General features: G+C 42.5%; 1 protein-coding gene and 1 pseudogene across 2 annotated transcripts in view; one reads left to right on the forward strand and one right to left on the reverse strand.

The window, feature by feature from the left end:
* Nucleotides 1-6,749, reverse strand: part of BCL2L14 (BCL2 like 14) — a 54,992-nt gene extending 48,243 nt beyond the window's left edge. For both annotated transcript variants that reach the window (XM_055280626.2, XM_055280624.2), the window contains exon 1: nt 6,138-6,749. The gene's annotated coding sequence lies outside the window, so the exon portion shown is untranslated. The remainder of the gene's footprint in view (nt 1-6,137) is intronic.
* The window catches only part of LOC129483347 (mortality factor 4-like protein 1), a 225,020-nt pseudogene that overhangs the window by 152,243 nt on the left and 52,706 nt on the right, over nt 1-20,071 (forward strand).

Raw genomic sequence — 20,071 nt, forward strand, 5'->3', positions numbered from 1 at the left:
TGTATATTTTCTGTGTTAAAACGTCTCTTCATATGTTTTGTCCATTTTCTAATTGGATTGTTTGCTTTCTTATTAATTTTTGAGAGTTCTTTATATATTCCAGATACTAATCCTTTGTCGGATATATGGTTTGCAAATATTTTCTTCCCACTCTGTAGTTTATCTTTTCATTCTCTTAACAAGATTTTTTACAGAACAAAAATTTAAAATCTTGATGATGACCAGTTTCTATATCTTTCCTTTTATGAACTGTGCTTTTGGTGTCAAGTCTAAGAACTCTTTCACATGGCATTCTCCATATGTGAAAAAACACAACACTTTACCTCATTCTAGATCTTTTTTTTTTTTTGAGACGGAGTCTCGCTCTGTCCCCCAGGCTGGAGTGCAGTGGCGCGATCTCAGCTCACTGCAAACTCCGCCTCCCGGGTTCACGCCATTCTCCTGCCTCAGCCTCCCGAGTAGCTCGGACTACAGGCGCCCGCCACCACACCCGGCTAATTTTTTGTATTTTTAGTAGAGACAGGGTTTCACCGTGTTAGCCAGGACGGTCTCGATCTCCTGACCTTGTGATCCGCCCACCTCGGCCTCCCAAAGTGCTGGGATTACAGGCTTGAGCCACTGCGCCCGGCCACCTCATTCTAGATCTTGACTATTTTATCCTATTTTTTTCTAAGTGTTTTATGGCTTTACATTTTACATTTAAGTTCATGATCCATTTTGAGTTAATTTTTGCTTGAGGTGTGAGGCTTAGGTTGAGGTTCATTATTTCTGGCAATAGATACGCAATTACTCCAGCATCTTATGTTGAAAGCCTATTTCTCCTTTGTTGAGTTGCTTTTGCACCTTGTTAAAAATCAGTTGGGCATATTTATGTGGATCTGCTTCTGGATTCTTTATTCTGTTCCACTGACCTATGTGTCTATCTCTCCACCAATATCACATAGTTTTGATTACTGACCTATATAATATGTCTTGAAGTCAGATAGACTGAGTCACCTCCCACTTTTTTTCTTCTTTTTCAAAATTGTTTTGAAGTCCAGCTCCTTTGCCTTTTCATTTAAATTTTAGGATAAGCTTGTTTATATCTATTTTTAAAACTTCCTGGGATTTTGATAGGAATTGTATTAAGCCTTCATATCAATTTGGGAGAATTTACACCTTTATTATGTTGAATCTTCTAGTCATAAACACAGTATGTCTCTCCCTTTATTTAGATATTTTTATTTCTTTCATCGGCATAGCATAGTCTTCAGCCTAAAATCCCTGGATATGTTTTATTAGATTGACACCTAGGTATTCCATTCTTTTTGGGTGATTGCAAATGATATTATATTTTAAATTTTGATGTCTGCATGTCCATTGCTAGTATACAGAAATACAGTTGATTTTTGTATGTTTATCTTATATCCTGCAACTTTACTGAACTCAGTACTAAGAGTTTGTTTTTCTTGTATACTCCTTGGAATTTTCCATATATAGATAATAATGTCTTCCTTTTTATTCTCCCTCACCCCATCTTTTTGTCTTACTGCACTGGCTAAAACTTTCACTACTAAGTTGAATCAGAATGTAAGCATGAATACACTTGTCTTATTCTTGATTTTAAGGGAAAAGTATTCAGACTTTCACCATCAGGTATAGTGTTGCTGTAGGTTTTTTATAGGAGCTTTTTACTAAGTGGATGAATTTCTTTTCTATTGATAATTTTCTGAGAGTTTTTTAAAAATCATGAATGACTGTTGAATTTTGTCAAATACTTTTTCCACATCAATTGATATGATCATGTGATTTTTCTTCTGTAGCTTGTTAATATGGTTGATTACATTTATTGATTTTCCAATATTGGACTAGCTCTGCCTCCCTATAATAAGCCCCACTTGGTCAAGATGTATAACTCTTTTTACATACTGCTGAATTTTATTTACTAATTTTTTTTCAGGATTTTCATGTCTATTTTCCAGATAGTATTGATCTGTAGTTTTCTGACTTTTTTTTTTTTTTTTTTTTTTGGTAGTTTTCTGCCTTCATCTGCTCTTGGTAGAAATAAAACCAATTATGAAAATACCATGGGTTGAGTGTGTGTGTTCTTTCTAAAGTTCATGTTGAAACTTAATCCCCATTATGGTAGTGTTAACAGATGAGGCCTTTTAGGAAGTTATTAAGTCATGAGGGAGAGCCCTCATGAATGGATTAGTGCCTTATAATAGGTCTGGAGGAAACTAGCTAGACCCTTTTTGCTCTTCTATCCTTCCGCCACGTGATGATACAGCATTTATTCTCTCAGGAGGATGCAACAAGGTGCCATGTTGAAGCAGAGATAGCAGCCCTCAACAGACTCCAAACCTGCTGGTGCCCTGGTCTTGGACTTCCCAGCTTCCAGAACTGTGAGAAAAAATTTATATTGCTTATAAATGATGCAGTCTCAGGTATTTTGTTATAGCAGCGTAAATGAACTAAGAATCTCCTCCTTATCTATATTCTGGAAGAGATTGTGTAGAATTGGTGTTAATTCTTTAAACATTTGGTAGAGTTATCTAGTGAAAGCATTTAGGTCTGGAAATTTCTTTGGGAGGGAATTTCAAAATTATGAATTAAATTTTCTTAATAGTTATAGGGCTATTCAAATGATCTATTTCATATTGGGCTGGGCACTTTGGCTCATGCTTGTAATCCCAGCACTTTGGGAGGCCAAGTGTGCATTCTGATGTGCATTAGAATGTATATGGTCTATCTTGGTGTGTGTTGAGTGTGCATTCTGATGTATATTAGAATGTATATGGTCTATCTTGGTGTATATTCAGTGTGTATTCTGATGTGTATTAGAATGTACATTCTGCTATTGTGTCAGCTGTTTTACAAATGTCAATTAGGTTCTGTTGGTTGATGGTGTTGTTGTTTTTCTACAGCCTTGCTGATTTTTGGTCTACTTGTTCTATCAATTGTTTAGAGAGGAGTGTTGGAGCCTCCAACTATAATTGTGGATTTGTCTATTTCTACTATCAATTCTATCAGTTTTTGCATCATATATTTTGCAGATCTGTTGTTTGACACACACACAGTTAGTATTGTTAATATTTCCTGGTGGATTGACCCTTTGATCATTATGTAATCTCCCTCTCTGTCTCTAGCAATTTTCTTTGCTCTGAAGTGTACTTTAGCTTGATATTAATATAGCCATTTCTGTTTTCCTTTTTTTTTTGAGACAGTCTCGTTCTGTTGCCTAAGCTGGAATACAATGGTGCGATCTCTGCTCACCGCAACCTCTGCCTCCAGGGTTCAAGCAATTGTCTTGCTTCGGTCTCCTGAGTAGCTGGGATTACAGGCGCCCATAACCATGCCCAGCTGATTTTTGTATTTTTAGTAGAGATAGGGGTTTCACCATGTTGGCCAGGCTGATATCGAACTCCTGACCTCAAGTGATCCACCCTCCTCAGCCTCCCAAAGTGCTGGGATTACAGGCGTGAGCCACCGTGCCTGGCCACAGATGGCATTTTCTCTGGTGTTCTCACATGGTGGAAAAGGTGGAAGAGCAGAAGGGATAAACACTGCGCCCACACGTGGCAGAAGAGATGGAAGGGCAATGGGCCTGGCTAGTTCCTTCCAGCCCTTTTATAAAGGCACTAAACCCATTCACATGAGGGTGGCGGCCTCATGACCTAATCACCTTCCAAATGCCCCACCTTCTAATACCATTGCTTTGGGGTTTAAGTTTCAACATATGAATTTTGAAGGACACATACATTCAAATGGCACCAGGTCACTAAAAATCACCGGGAAGTAGAAGGGAAGTACTTCACAGTTTGCTTTCAGATAAATGTCAGAAAATTGGCTTTACTACAATAAAATAATGTGTAGTATAAAGAACTAACAGTGCATAGATATGCAAAAGGTTTATCAATAACTACTAAACCCCAAATGCTATGTTTTAAGACAATGGGGACTTGGAGAAACATAGTAGAATCCAGCATATTCATTCAACAAAATATGTTTAGTAGTTCATACCTGGAAATTACTATAATTTCTTTCTTTTTGTTTGTTTTTTTGGCCTGTTCTCTGTGAACCTAAAAATTGCTGTGATTTTGTTAGGTTACTTTGAAAGATTATGTGCTCTGAAATTATACAGACCTGGTTCTGGTCTCAGCTGTAAGGTGCAGACAATTTCTTTAACTTCTCTGCAGCTCTTTCCTCATCTGCATGGGTATTTTAGAGATTATTGTCAGGACTAACTGTGATTCTGTATTTAAAACTTCTGCACTAATTATCAGAGAAATACATGTTAAAACCACAATGAGCTATCACCTCATACCTGTTGCAATGCTGTTATCAAAAAGATGAAAGATAACAAATGCTAGCGAGGTTGTGGAGGATAGGGAAGCCTTGTGCACTGCTGGTGGGAATGTAAATTAACACAGCCATTGCGGAAAACAGTATGGAGGTTCCTTAAAAAATTAAAAATAGTACTACCATATGATCTAGCAATCCCACTCCTGGGTATATATATCCAAAGGAAATAAAATCGGTATGTTGAAGAGCTATCTGTACTGCCATGTTCATTGCAGCACTATTCACAATAGCCAAGATTTGAAACCAACTAAGTGTTCATCAATGGATGGATGGATAAAGAAAATGGGGTTGGATAAAGAAAATACACCATGGAATACTATTCAGTCTTTTAAAAAGGAGGACATCCTGTTGCTTGTGACACAGATAAACCCAAAGGACATTACGCTAAGTGAAATAAGTCAGGCACAGAAAGACAAATACTGCATGATCTCACATGTGGACTCTTAAAAAGTTGAACTCATAGAAGTAGAGAGTAGAATAGGGGTTACCAGGGCTTTCAGGCTTGTTGGGGGGCAGTTGGGGAGATGGTCAAAAAACATAAAATTTCAGTTAGACAAGAGGAATAGATGTTCAAGAGATCTATTGTACAACATTGCAACTATAGTTAATAACATATATTTTTGAAAATCGCTGAGAGATTTTAAGTCACCCCCAAAATGATAACTTTGTGAGCACATGCATATGTAATTAGCTTTATTTAACCATTCCACAATGTATACATATTTCATAACATGTTGTCCATGACAAATATACATAATAAAATAAAAAAGTCCTGGCACGGAGCTGGCATTTCTGAAGTGTTAATTCCTTGTAATGTCATTTCTCAAATCGAGATTCTACCTGCACGTACATACCACAGGCTTCCATCTTTACTCTGTTTTAGTTCATGAGAGCTAGAGTTACCCTCAAGATCTTCTAGTTTGTTGGTTCCCGAACTGGGATTCCTCAGCTGTCAGGGCCTGAGAAAGTTGTAACTAGGGTCTGTGTGTTAGTTTCAACATGCTGAAATCCTAACAAAAATCATTCATGGGTGGGAGACCAGGTTAAGAAGGGAGCAAGTGTCTTTGCCTTTCTCTGTGATATGGACTCACTGTGGTAACTCTGGTTGCATCATGATCATCAGAAGTCCTGCCTGACATTTATATGTCTGATTCCTCAAGACAGAACGTTTATTAAGCTCCTATTTTAGAGATGCATTTTGGTGGGGAACATCTTTCAGAAACACGGAATTTATGGGAAAAAATAGTAAAGAAGTTAACGAGTCTGGGGCATTGAGATCCACAAAGTTTAAGTAACTTCCCAAGGTCACACAGCAAGTCGGTAGCAGTGCCAGGACCAGAACCGATTTCTCCTGACCCCTCATAGCCTGTGTGTTCCACTCCTTGCCGTGCCATCCAGATTACCTTCTTTTCCACCTGGGTCCTTCGTGTCTATCAAATGTCACCTTGGAAACAGGCTTTTAGTCAGGATGTTGTAGTGTCAAGGGCAACTGAAGTCTCTTCTACACTAGGACCCCAGGAATCTTGGTAAGGGAGAAGGTATTTCTGACCGTTTATTATGATTTGTAAGTTCAGCCAGAAATTTTTCTTCTGCTTCCTTTCTCAGTTAGGGAAATGTGTGCTTTAGAAGATTTTAAATGCTTGGTTACTTAATAGAGAAAGAAAACTCTGTTGCTTGTTCATATTATTTGTGTTTTTTTTCCATGCAAAGACAGGAGGTTTTCAGCCAAGGCAAATCAGAGTGGCTGACATTCCCACGGGAAAGTGGGCCGGGCATGAGAACAGGATGTGTACCTGTCTGGAAGCTGGAGCCTTTGATGTACATCCACAAGAGCCCCGGAAGGAAGCTGTTTTGATAAGCTGTGGTCACCAGGTGGCGCTACACACACGCTGTCAAGTCCAACAGTTTTTCAGACCTTCAGGATTTTTCCAGATTTACCGAAGCAGGAAAAAAACAAGAAAAACAAAACGGGTCCAGTACTTCAGCTCAGAATAGTTGAGTTGAAAAGAGGTGGCAAGCCCCCCAGACAGCTTGCCCTCTTCAATTGTGTGGCAGAGAATCCACTTGGTGCCCTTTGGATTCTTTGAGTAAATGTGGAGCTGGCTGGCTCCTCAAGGGAGTGTGGCATCAGGACGTGGCTGGTTCCGGCTGCAAGAAAGTCCCGGTTATTCTGCGAGGGCAAAAGAGCTCCAGCTTTAGGGCCTCAGCAGAGGCGGTCGCTAGGGCGCACCAGTCCTTTACTTCGGACCAGTCTGACCTTAAGGGGAAAGGCAATTTCCTTTCTGTATGGGGAACTCATTTCCTTTGTTGCTTTCCTTATTTTCCTCCCAGGGTCCTTTAATTCCAGCCTGGTTGGGGCCTGGGAGGAGGGGATGGGTGAGGTGTCAACCAGCAGTGCCCTTTCTTCCTTCTCGCTCCGCCCCCAGGCAACACCCTCCAGCACCCAAGCCTACCCCCTTCCTCCAACGGAAAAATGCACACGGCATATCCGTGTCTGTCCACATGCTGGATTTCCCGGCCAGTTCTGATGTGAAATATCTTGAAAGTTTGCTTTCAAGGGGCCACTTTGTATTAAAAGAGGATTAAAAAATAAACAAAATCCCATACCTCCAATCTGAAAGTCTTTTCTGAGCTATCAGCCCTCTGGTACCTTCGATTCCAGGCCAAAGGCCACTGCCTGGTGGTGATGGCCAACGTGGAGGCACCCAGGCCAGCTCCTACGGCATCTCTGCTGACAAGCAGTGACTCCCGCAGATTCTAGTGGCACCTACAATGCCAGAGTCACACCCAGGCGCTTGCTTTGCTGCAGTTTGGGAGGGGTCAATGTTCCACAGCAGCGGCTCACCAACCTTAGCCTCAACCTATGCCTCAGTTGCTGGGCTCCACTCCCAGAGTTTTTGGGTGAGTAGGTCCAGGGTGCGGCTGGGAAATTTGCATTTTTAACAATTTCCCCCTGAGGCTGATGCTACAGTCTGGGGACCACACTTTGAGAACCACTATTTCAGAGTAAAATGCTGGTGGGAGGAAAGGAGCAGCAGGAAACAGCCGATGACTGTGGTGTGGCCAGTCTTTCTCCCAGGCGGGGTGGGGTGTGTGTGCCAGGATTGCAGGATCACCAGGAGGGCCGGTTCTCTGGGGCTGCTGAAAATCCTTATCCCTCCTTTCTAGACTAGTGGTTCTGAGACTTGGCAGCACATTGGAATCACTTTGGGAGCTTAAAAAAACATACTGATGACTGGCTTCTAGCCCCAGACGTCCTGATTTAATTGGTTCGGAATGTGGTTTGGACCCTGGAAGATTTAAAATCTCCCTAGCTGTTTCTGATGTGTAGCCCAGGTCGAAAAATCACGGTGCTAGGTCCGCGTCTTACTGCATTCTTATATCTAGTCCCCAGTAAGTGTAAGTTTTCACCACCCATTCTCAAACCCTTCCAGCTGTCTCTCATACCCTCCCTGCCTCAGGCTGAAAAACACTGGCACCTGTCTCTGAGTACTGACTTCCTATTTATCCCTCAAGACCCAGGCCAAATATTTTTTCCATGGTGGAGATTTTTCTGGCTTTCCCTAACAGTTCATCTCCTAAACACTCTGGATACACTAGAACTATAACCTTTATCTTTCACTTCATTGCAATTACATTCATATGCTGAATGTAATGATGTTTCAGTCAAAAACCGACTGTATGTATGAAGGTGGTCCCGTAAGATTATAATGGGGCTGAAAAATTCCTATCACCTAGTGACACTGTAGCCATTGTCATGTTGTAGCTCAATTACTTTATTTTAAAAATAAACTTAGTGTAGCCTAAGTGTACTGTGTTTATGAAGTCTACAGTAGTGGACAATAATATCCCAGTCCTTCACATTCACTCACCACTCACTCACTGACTCACCAAGAATAACTTCGAGTTCTGCAACAGCCATTTTGGTAAGTGCCCTATACAGGTGTACCATTTTTAATCAGTTTTTTTTTTTTTTTTGGAGACGGAGTCTCGCTGTGTTGCCCAGGCTGGAGTATAGTGGCCCAGTCTCAGCTCACTGCAAGCTCTGCCTCCTGGGTTCATGCCATTCTCCTACCTTAGCCTCCCGAGTAGCTGGGACTACAGGCGCCCGCCACCACGCCCGGCTAATTTTTTGTATTTTTAGTACAGACGGGGTTTCACTGTGTTAGCCAGGATGGTCTCGATCTCCTGACCTCCTGATCCGCCCACCTCGGCCTCCCAAAGTGCTGGGATTACAGGCGTGAACTACCGCGCCCAGCCCATTTTTAATCTTTTATACTGTATTTATACTGTACCTTTTTCACGTTAGGTTTGTTTAGATACACAAATACCATTGTGTTACAAGTGGCTATGATATTCAGTGCAATTACTTGCTGTACAGGTTTGTAGCCTAGGAGCAATGGGCTATACACCATAGCCTGTTTGTGTTGTAGGCTGTAGGCTGTACCATATAGGTTTCTGTGAGTGCACTCTATCATGTTCACATGACAAAATTGCCTAATGATGCATTTCCCAGATGTATCCCTGTCGTAAACTCCTGACTGTATTTGTGTTCATATCTTCCCTCCCTGCTTGATGGTTAATAAAACTTTGTGATTGAATGAATTCTATAGTTGGAGATAATGTTAAAATGCACAGGTTCTGTTTTTTGTTTTGTTTTTTTTTGGAGACAGGGTCTCACTCTGTTGCCCAGGCTGGAGTGCAGTGGTGCAATCATGGCTCACTGCAGTCTTGACTTCCTAGACTGAAGAGATCCTCCCACCTCAGCCTCCTTAGTAGCTGGGACCACAGGCATGCACCACCACGCCTGGCTAATTTTTGTAGTTTTGTAGAGATGGGCCTTCACCATGTTGCCCAGACTGGTCTTGAACTCCTGGGCTCAAGCAATCTGCCTGCCTTGGCCTCCCAAAGTGTTGCAATTACAGGCATGAGCCACTATGCTCGGCTATTGCACAAGTTCTGGATAAGGAAGTTTATTAATATCAGTTCTGTACAATGAACCTAGTGCCTCCAGCGGGGTCAGACTTGGGTAGGTGCTTGAGAAGCAAAGCCAAGTGAGCAGTGCACGCTGCCCCTGAGGAAGGAATTCCTCTGGAGGCGGAGCTCTCTGAGGCTCCTTGTGCGTTCATCATGAAATTTAGCCTGGGAACTGCTTTCAGAGATACTGACCTGGAGCACAGAGGGACCTGGGTCTCCTTTTCATCATGCTCTTCTATGGCTCTCACCACCCCCAGGATTAAGTAGGTTTCTTTGCATGCCTTTCATAAACTTGCCCTTGTCTACCTCTACCACATATTTAATTCCTTGACCCTGTTTGATGCTTGGATCCCAGTTCCCTGCACACACCATGCTATTGCCAACTTATACCTTTCTGTTTCCCTGAGATACCTTCTCACCTTTGCTAGGCTGGGTAACTGCCAAGGCTTGTGGGCCTTCCTGACCCCCAGGCTGAGTGCCTTCTCCTGTATTATATTCTCTTAGCATTTTATACATACCTCTATCATTATGTGGAAATAATCCAAACTAGTTTTTTTATGAGCCTGGCACACAATAGGTGCTTTATAAGTGTTGAACTGAGATGAATGCTTACAGAGTGATTCTCAAACCTTATTCTACCTATGCACCATTCACCTGCAAAACACACTCCCACACTTTATTTTGTGCATGAGACAGTGTTTCTTCATCCAGGGTAATGGGTTTAGAATAGGTAGGCACATCCTTCCGGGGGAATCAGGATATGAGTGGGAGGCAGGCTGGGACTAGTTAGAAATACCCTCCTTTTGCCACCAGATTCTAATGTGTGTCTTGTTCTCAAGTTGAGAGCTGCTGAAATACTATAAGCCAGGCAGTGAGCTAGGCACTTTTAAAATTATTTCTAGAATGTTCACAACCGTCTTGCTAGGTGGTTATTATTATCCTCATTTTATGGATGATGAAACTGAGGTTAAATGATTTGTGCAAAGCCACATAGCTGGTGGGCTAGGCCGTTCTTGCACTGCTATAAAGAAAATTTCTTATAAATGTTCTTAATTTATAAGAAAAGAGGTATTATTGGTTCACGGTTCTGCAGGCTATACAGGAAGCATAGCAGCATCTGCTTCTGGGGAGGCCTAAGGAAGTTTCCAATCATGATGGAGTGCAAAGTCAAAGCAGGCGTATCACATGGCTAAACAGGAGCAAGGGAGGGGGAGGTGCCAGACACTTTGAAACGACCAGATCTCATGAAAATGAACTCACTTTTGTGAGGACAGTATCCAGGGGTTGGGGCTAAATCATTTATGAGAAATCCACTCCTGTGGGTCAGTCACCTCCCACCAGACCCCACCTTCAACACGGGAGATAACAATCCAACATGAGATTTGGGCAGGGCACATATCCAGACTCTCTTAGCTGGTAAATGACAGGTGGATGCTTGGACACACTACTTTCTGATGTGTTGCCACGCCTGTTTCCCCCAGTAGAACTGGGTTTCCCCTTAAAGGCATGGACTTGGTCTTAGTAACTTTTATATCCTCTGCACCTGACACAGAACCTGGTGTCAGAAGGTCCCCAGTAAACGAGTGCCGAACTGAACTGAATCATTCTTGGTCTTTTCTCTCTGCCGCTTAGCTACAAATGCTTGGGATGACACATTTAGACCTGCTACTGCAGTGCCTTCATCTCCAGAACCTTCATGGGTCAAATAACTGAGTCTGTCCAGACATATCATGACAGCCCTGTTTTAATTGATCATTGCCTATTGCCTATTCAAACCTTGTCAGATTCTAATTTTACAGTTCCCTCCTCCCTATGTCAGCGTTGGATTTTACTTCTTCTTTCTAGATCCTCTGTTTCTGTTGTCTTCTGCCATTCTGTTTACACTGTCCCTTCTGTAGACAGAGCCTTTTTCTAGTTTTCCTGGTGGAATTCCATCTGTATTGCCTCTGGGACACTTTCTATTGACTGCTTTTGTTTCCTCCTTGTCACATGTTGAGTAATTTTTTTTTTTTTTTTTTTTTTTTTTTTTTTTTTTTTGAGATGGAGTCTCGCTCTTGTTGCCCAGGCTGGAGTGCAATGGTGTGATCTCAGCTCATGGCCACCTTCGCCTCCCAGGTTCAAGCGATTCTCCTGCCTCAGCCTCCTGAGTAGCAGGGATTACAGGCGCACGCCACACCCAAGTAATTTTTTGTATTTTTAGTAGAGACGGGGTTTGCCCACGTTGGCCAGGCTAGTCTCGAACTCCTGACCTCAGGTGATCCACCTGCCTCAGCCTCCCAAAGTGCTGGGATTACAGGCGTGAGCCACTGCGCCAGGCCGAGTAATTTTTTATTACATGCCAAACATTATGGGCTTTATTGTCTTCCTTTAAAGAGCATTGCATTTGTTTTGGCAGGTGGTTAGTTTATTGGTGGGTCTGCTTGACATCATCCGCCCTGCTGGAAAGGGTGTCCTCTTTCCACCAGGTATTCACAGTGAGTAGTTGGACTTAGAAGCATGTCTCTGTCCTTCCTCACATTTCAAACAGCAGCACTGGAAACCAGCTCAGCTTCTGCTCTGGTGCCCAAGCCCAGTTCATGTGGCTGCTCCATAAATCCAGGAACATGGTACCTGTAACCTGGGCTGCACGCCCCAAGGGTAAGAGTAATACACAGCTATGCCCCGAAAAATCAGGGTGAGAGGTGGCTTGAGCACCTAGAACCTATTTTATTAGAATTTCTATGTCCCATAAGTTTGCTTTTCTACTTCCTTCCTTGGCACCTTCCTCCCCTTCATCCAGAAACGCACAGCCAGAGCCTCACATGTGTGATGAGGGCAGCTATAGCAGAGTTCCATTGCCATGGTTTCGTTTCATTCACCGTAGCACTGAGTTAGGTTGCGTCTAATTCTACCATCTTGCTATTTGTTCTAGATTTTCCCATCTATTCTTTGTTCCTTCTGCCCGACTCTCCTGTCTCTTTTTGGATTAATGAAGTGCTTGTGAGTATTCTATTTCCTCTATTGACTTCTGACCTACAACTCTGTTTTATTTCAGTTCCTTAGCTGAGCACAGTCTGACTTGAATTAGTGAGACTTCATTTTTGCTTTAAGCAGACAATATAGTTTAAAGAAATTAAAAAATAAAAGTGTTCTATAGTGACCACATAGATTTACCATTTCTGGCACATTCCTTTGCGTATTATAGATCTGTTTCTATCTGGTATCATTTCTCTTTGGCTTGAGGAACTTTCTTTAATATTTTTCATTGTGCAGTTGTGCTAGTGGTAAGTTATCTCAGCTTTTATTTGTTCATTTTGCCTTCATTTTTGAAGGATATTTCCACTGGATGTAGAATTCTAAGTTAGCAGTGTTTTCTCTTTTAGAACTCCAAAGATGTCATTCTGTTATCTTCAGGATTGCAACGTTTCTGATGAGATGTCAGTGATAATTCTCATTATTGCACCACTGCAGTCAGGTGGGATTTTTTTTTTTGTCTCCTGAATTCTTTTGAGATCTTTTCTTCATCACTGTTTTACAACGTTTGGCTATGATGTGCCTAAATGTGGTTTTCTTTGTGTTTATCTTGTTTAAGATACATTGAGATTCTTGGATCAGTGGATTGGTGCTTTTTTGTCACATTGGGAGGTCATTATTTTTTGAAATATTTCTTCTGCCCAAATTCCTCTTTGCTTTCCTACTAAGACTACAGTTATGTATCTGTTAGACTGGTTAATAATGTCCCATATGTAACTCAAGCTCTATTCTTTTATTCTAGTCCTTTTTCACTCCATGTGCATCAATTTGGATAATTTCTATTATTCTGTCTTCAAGTCTACTAATCTTTTCTTTTGCAGTGTCTAATCTTCTGTTAAGTCCATCTCGTGACTTATTTCAGTTATTTCAGATACATATATATACACATATTTTTTAGACAGACTCTTGCTCTGCTGCCCAGGCTAGAGTGCAGTGGTGCAATCTTGGCTCACTGCAACCTCTGCCTCCCGGGTTCAAATGATTCTCCTGCCTCAGCCTCCCCAGTAGCTGGGATTACAGGCTTCCACCACCACGCCCAGTTCTTTTTTTTCTTTCTTTTTCTTTTTTTTTTTTTTTGATTTTTAGTACAGACAGAGTTTCACCATGTTGGCCAGGCTGGTCTTGAACTCCTGGCCTCAATGATCTGCCTGGCTGGGCCTCCCAAAGTGTTGGGATTACAGGTGTGAGCCACCGCGCCCAGCCAGTTATTGTAGATTTTTGAGTCCCATGATTTTCATCTTGTTTCTTTTCTAATGTCTATTTTCCAATGAGTAACTGTTTTTCATCCCTTATGTCCATTTTTTCCCTTTAAATTCTTGAATATATTTAGTCATTTTAAAGTTTTTGTTTGCTAATTCCATCTGTATCACCTCTGGGATTCTTTCTATTGGCTGCTTTCTATTCTATTTGTTTCCTCCTTGTTACACATTGAGTAATTTTTTATTACATGTCAAACATTATGGTTTTATTATCTTCCTTTAAGGATCATTGCATTTGTTTTGGCAGGTGGTTAATTTATTGGTGGATCCACTTGGATCCATTATTGAGTGTTGGAATTTGGCTTTGTTTTGGTGGGTCCAGTGCAGCCCCTCTCCAGTGCTGGGGTGGCCCGGCTCCACAGGCGTGGCCTTTCCCGGGCCTCTGTTGAAAGCCTAGGCTGTTCATCAAGCTCTTTCCACCATGGACACTGAGAACACAGTGTCTCTTCCCACCGTGTGACCTCTGGAATCTCTGTTCAGTGCACAGTTCCTATTACCTATTCTCTCTCTCTTTCTCTCTCTTTTTTCTTTTTTTAAGAAACAGGGTCTCACTCTGTCACCCAGGCTGGAGTGCAGCAGCACAATCTTAGCTCACTGTAGCCTGAAGCTCCTGGGCTCAAGGGATCCTCCTGCCACAGCCTCCCAAGTAGCTGGAACTATAGGTGCATGCCACCACACCTAGCTAATTTTTAAAATTCTTTGTAGAGATGAGGTCTTGCTATATTGCCCAGGCTGGTCTTGAACTCCTGGGCTCAAGCAATCCTCCTGCCTCAGCCTCTCCCAGGGTGCTGGGATTACAGGCATGAGCTACTGGGCCTTGCCCCTGCTACCTATTCTCTATTAGGCTTTGTGGAAACGTTACCCTGTACATGTGCAGTTTTGTTTTCAACTAGATTCAGGTGGTCTCTGCAGATTTTTGGATTTCTGCTCTGTGCAGCTCCTGCCTCTCTCATACCCTGTCCTACACACTCAATCCCTGCAGCAGCCCTAACCTTCGGTCTCTTTCCTCCATCCTCGGTTTGGGCTCCACTTCCGCGTGCTGTGGTTGGAAAGCCCCAGGCAGGAGGCCAGAGTAAATGTGGGTTTCACCTCTTGTGTTTCTTCTCTCAAGGGTCACATCCCTGCACCATCTGTAGTGTTGCACCTGAAAACAGTTTCATATAATTTGTCCAGTTTTATTGTTGTTTATGGCAGGAGGGGACAACCAATACCCCTTACTGTGTCGTGGTGACGACCACCAGTTAGACCAGACATCATTAGTTTATTTTATAGTTAAGGGAACTGAGGCTCAGAGCACAGAAGCACTTTGCTCAAGATCATCTTGGAACCAGCTAAGGGCTGGGACTCAGGTTAGAACCTATTAGAGCCCCGTTAGGGGCTCTTGATGTTACTTCCGCTTTTCGTTTCCCACTTTCCTATGTTGTTCCCCTTGATACGGTCATCTTGTGTCCACCTTGATATCCCCAATTCTGTCATATTTCACATTGACTCTCATTTTCACGGCTTTGAACTTTGCTCTGTCTTATCTGGAAAATTCTATATTTTAGATCTCCTCCATTTTTGTCAGAATATCTATGTTGCTTATTAATTCTTGTATTTTCTCAGTATCAAGCACTGTGCTTGGCACATAGACATCTCTCGATAAATGTTTGTCGATGGGACCAAGGAAGAAATGAGTATCATTTTATCCATTTTTTTTTTTTTTTTTGAGACAGAGTCTCACTTCTGTCACCCAGGCTGGAGTGCAGTGGTGCGATCTCGGCTCACTGCAACCTCTGCCTCCCAGGTTCAAGTGATTCTTGTGCCTCAGCCTCAGTAGCTGGTATTACACAGGTGTGCACCACCATACCTGGCTAATTTTGTATATATTTAGCAGAGACAGGGTTTTGCTATTTTGGCCAGGCTGGTCTCGAACTTCTGGCCACAAGTGATTCACTCGCCTTGGCCCCCCAAAGTGTTGGGATTACAGGCGTGAGACACTGCGCCTGGCCTTATTCATCTTTTGACCCTTTCCCCCTTGTGGCATTGAAAACAGGTGCGCTGTGAGGTCCAGGTGAGGAGCAAAAGTCTGCAGGCGTTGGCAGGGAGAGCCCCAGGCATGGTGTGCCCTTCACACACGGCCAGAACATGCTTGTCTCTTGATACGGGCTGTTGGCTGAGAATTCATGCATTTCTTTGTTATTCTTGTCATACTGGAATTAACCTACAGCCTTTTTTTCACTTTCTATGTCTTTCTTTCTCCTGGCAACGGTTTCATAAAGATCCCTTTCATTATCCATTTCAATCATGCCACTAAAATCTATCCACTTCTTTCTTTTAATTTTACCATCACTCTTTCCCCCCTACATTTCTAGCACACACTAGAATCTCGTATGCAATTTATTTCTGCTGTATCTTTCTCTTTTCCCCATTTCCATCTCTGGACACTCTTCTAGAAACCTCTCTGTGGCACATTTCATCATTTCAATTCCAATGTATTCATCCTGGTTTCTCTGTTTATTGCTTTGCTTGAGGGAGTCTGCTTATCTCTTCAAAGCCTTTGATTTCAGGGCCATTTTTCTTGAGCATCTGCTCACATCATTTTCTTACTTGCCCACCACTGCCAGCCTGGGAAGATCAGAGGCCTGTCCTCCCCCTGATCTCTCCTCTTTTGTTTTTAATCCCTTCTTGTTCCATCAGGAATTTCCTCCCTTCTTTATACCACTGCCAAACTTAGGGTTTCAGAGGTGAATTTTGGCTGTTAACTTCATAAAATAAAAATGGAAACATCATTCCTGTTGCATGTCACAACCTCTGTTCTTTCTTGTACATAGAAACTGGGCCACCCTCCTGGCTCAGTTTCCTTTTGGTAGCCGTGTGGCAGCAGCTGGTGTGTGTGCTTAAATAAACCCCGTTCAGTTCTGTGCTCTTGAAACCTGCATTATTTGGTTTGTTGGGCACTCGCCTTAGATTTCCCATTTCATTTTTTTCTCAAGAATCCATGGAAATCTTCCTCTACTCCTTCCACCTGTACCTTTCTTGTGGCATTTAGGAAGCGGATCATATGTTTGTACATGGCTTTTCTCTTGAAAATTTCACTGGGGGGCTATACGGATTTCTTTCGGGGAACATGCATTTCCATGAAGTGAATCGTTTTGCTTTTTTAGGTCATAAGCATTGTTATGTATCATCAGATCCAGATCCCATAAGTCTTAGGAAGTTTCTTATAATAAACTGTAAACAAAAATCTCACTCTGAAAATTGTCTGGTGAGGAAATCCACAGAGCCAGTTCCTTTCCTAGTTCCTGGTGAATAAACTGCTTCAACAGGTAATACCTAGATTTCTTACACAAACGTATGCCCAGTTTTTCCTTCCCTAGGGTCCTCTTGCCTTCCTTTTAGTGTTTCTTTTTTCACATTGGTTCTTTGAATTACTCTTTATCCTTTTTATATGACTTTAATTAGGCTTTGAAGGCTTCTTTTACATTTCTTTTTCTTTGCTTTCTGTTTTCTGCCCATTCCTCCAGGGCTTGGGATCCATCCATTCACAATGAGAATTTCAACAGCGATTCCTCCCTACTTCCTCTTTCACGGACCTCACAGAACTTGCCTCCTGGAGCCAGTCTTGCTGGCCCCGGTTCCTCTTGTCATTAGACGCTCTCTCTCCTAGAGTCCTTCTTGCAGCACTGACCACCACAACGTGGCTTCTGTTTTCCCTTTTCCTTTATTTCTGCCACCGGGTGAAATCAGTCTTCTCCTCTGCGTTTCCCTGAAGCTCTACTAACCCCCTTTTCCTTCCCTCCCCATCTCAGGTGGCTCCCTTGAGTTCACCAGAGCAGCTGTCCCCAGCTTCCCTTTGTTGTTTCTCCTCTCGCTCCGCACCCTTGAACCCTTGAGTCCAGCCCCGCTGGTTCAGCTCACGGCATTAAGGCCTGCTCTTGGGCAATGTGCCGAGCCCTTCTCCAGCAAAGGCCACACACTAGGTAATTATGGTTTTATTTTATTATTAATTTTATTGTATTAGTATTATTTTTCACTCTGTCGCCCAGGTTGGAGTGCAGTGGTGTAATCTTGGCTCACTGCAACATCTGCCTCCCAGGTTTAAGCAGTTCTCCTACCTCAGCCTCCCAAGTAGCTGGGAGTACAGGTGCACGCCACCACACCTAGCTAATTTTTGTATTTTTAGTACAGACAGGGTTTCACCATGTTGCCCAGGATGGTCTCAAACTCCTAACCTCAGGTGATCTACCTGCCTCGGCCTCCCGAAGTGCTAGGATTCAAGACGTGAGCCACCTCACCCAGCAGATAATTATGTTTTTATTCTCAACACCTGAATGTTTCACTTCCTGATATGCTCAGATGATTTATGGAACCTCATCTTTTTCCATTTCCCCCAACTCTATTGGAGTATAATTGACAAATAGAAATTGTATATAGTTAAGGTGTACAACTGATGTTTTGAGATATGTATACATGATCAAATGATCACACGGTCAAGCTATTAACATCTCTATCACCTCACATAGTAGTCATTTTCTCTTATTTTGTGATGGGAGTATTTAAGATCTTACCTCTTAGCAAGTTTCAAGTATACAATACAGTATTATTAACTATAGCCACCGTGCTGTACAATAGACCTCCAGAAATTATTCGTCTTGCATAACTAAAACTTTTTACCTTTTGACCAACATCTCCCCATTTTCCCTCCCTATTGCCCCCTGGCAACCACTGTTCTACTCTCTGCTTCTGTGAGTTTGATTATTTTAGATTTTTTGCATAAGTCAGATCATGCAGTATTTGTCTTTCTGAATCAGGCTTATTTCACTTAGCATAATGTCCTCCAGGTTCATCCATGTTGCAAGTGACAGGATCCCACCCCAGGCCCTTTAAGGCTGAGTAATATTCCATTGTGTATATATATATAGAGAGATTACATTTTTTTATCCATTCATCCCTTGATGGACATTTAGGTTGTCTCCATATCTTTTGAGCCTCATCTTTTGCAGGCTTTCATCTTATACAAAAAGCATAAGAAAGTATCTCAAACTTTTCTGACAGCAGTTCAGTTTTCTATTTCCCAGTCTAAACTCCACAGCAGCCAACCATTATTGGTCTACCAAGATGGTTCATACCTTGCCAAATCTCATTAACTCAATCATAATGTCTTTATGAACAACGCTCTTAGATTTCACCAGACAGCTATTCTAGCGTTCTGACCCCTGTTTACTGCTAAAGTCTCTGAAATACATCAGGTTTCTGAATATTCTGATGGTCTGAACTTACTACTACTCATTTCTAGGATGGTCTGCAAGTCTGTACTTTGGGTTCATGCATAATGAACGTAAACCGGGGTCTCCACCACAGGTCTCAGCCCGCAAGGGATTTTAGAAGGCGCCGCGTGGTTGCTGTTTCCATTGTCTGGGCAATAATGGAGAACTCTTGCTATGTACAGTTTCCTACAGCATCTGGAGCAAAGCTAAAACTTTCACATGTTCTCTTCCAGAACTTCTAAGTTTGGGGACCTCATGATTTTTAGTGTTCAGACCCATGGGATCAGGAATTCTTTGTTTACATTTATGGTTGGTTTTATGGTGGGTAGAACTGATGACTATTTAATTGGTGCAGTAAGAGATCACCCCGCTTCAAACCCACTGAGTCCGTATGATTGCATCAGCAGGTATTGGGTATGACCCCTTAGAGCTCTGTTGCCTGGTTTGTGAGACCCTGGCTTCAAGACACTCCTGTTAAAAGGCAAATATCCTTGAAGAGTCCTATTAGATAATTTCCTAGGGAGGGGCCTGGCCATTCCATTGCCTTTGGAGTCAGATGAACATGGATTCCCATTCTGGCTCTTCTACTTACGAGGTGAATGACCTACAAAGTCGTTGAGCCTCAGTGTCCTTTTCTGTAAAAATAGGCGTAACAAAACCTACTTCATTGGATTGTTCTCACCGTTCAGTGAGCGCATTGGAAGGGTATTGTTATGACAAAGTGGTATGTAAAAGGCAGTAAATTGTCCCTCTTTTTGTTTCTTCCTCTTGCCTTAACCTTCTTGAGTGTGTGTATAGAGGGGGGCCTTGCTGGCATCCAGGACATATAATAAATAAAGAGTCAGGATGGTTATAAGAATACAGCACTCCGGGCAGATGGAAAAATTCTGCCCCAAGGTAGGGAGGGCAGCATAGGACTAAGGGCGAGAACTATGCGAAATAGGCCAGGCGCGGTGACTCATGCTTATAATCCAAGCACTTTGGGAGGCCGAGGTGGGTGGATTGCTTGGACCCAGGAGTTTGAAATCAGCCTGAGCAACAGACTGAGACCACATCTCTATAAAAAATAAAAAAATTAGCCAGGCAGGGCCACTAATGAATGGTGGTGGTGTGCTCCTGCAGTCTTGGCTACTCAGGAGGCTGAGGCTCAGAGAGGATCGCTTGACCCAGAAGGTTGAGGCTACAATGAGCTGTGATTGTACCACTGCACTCCAGCCTGGGCGACGGAGT

The sequence above is a fragment of the Symphalangus syndactylus genome, chromosome 5, assembly GCF_028878055.3.
Source record: "Symphalangus syndactylus isolate Jambi chromosome 5, NHGRI_mSymSyn1-v2.1_pri, whole genome shotgun sequence".
NCBI classification, from domain to species: Eukaryota; Metazoa; Chordata; class Mammalia; order Primates; family Hylobatidae; genus Symphalangus; species Symphalangus syndactylus.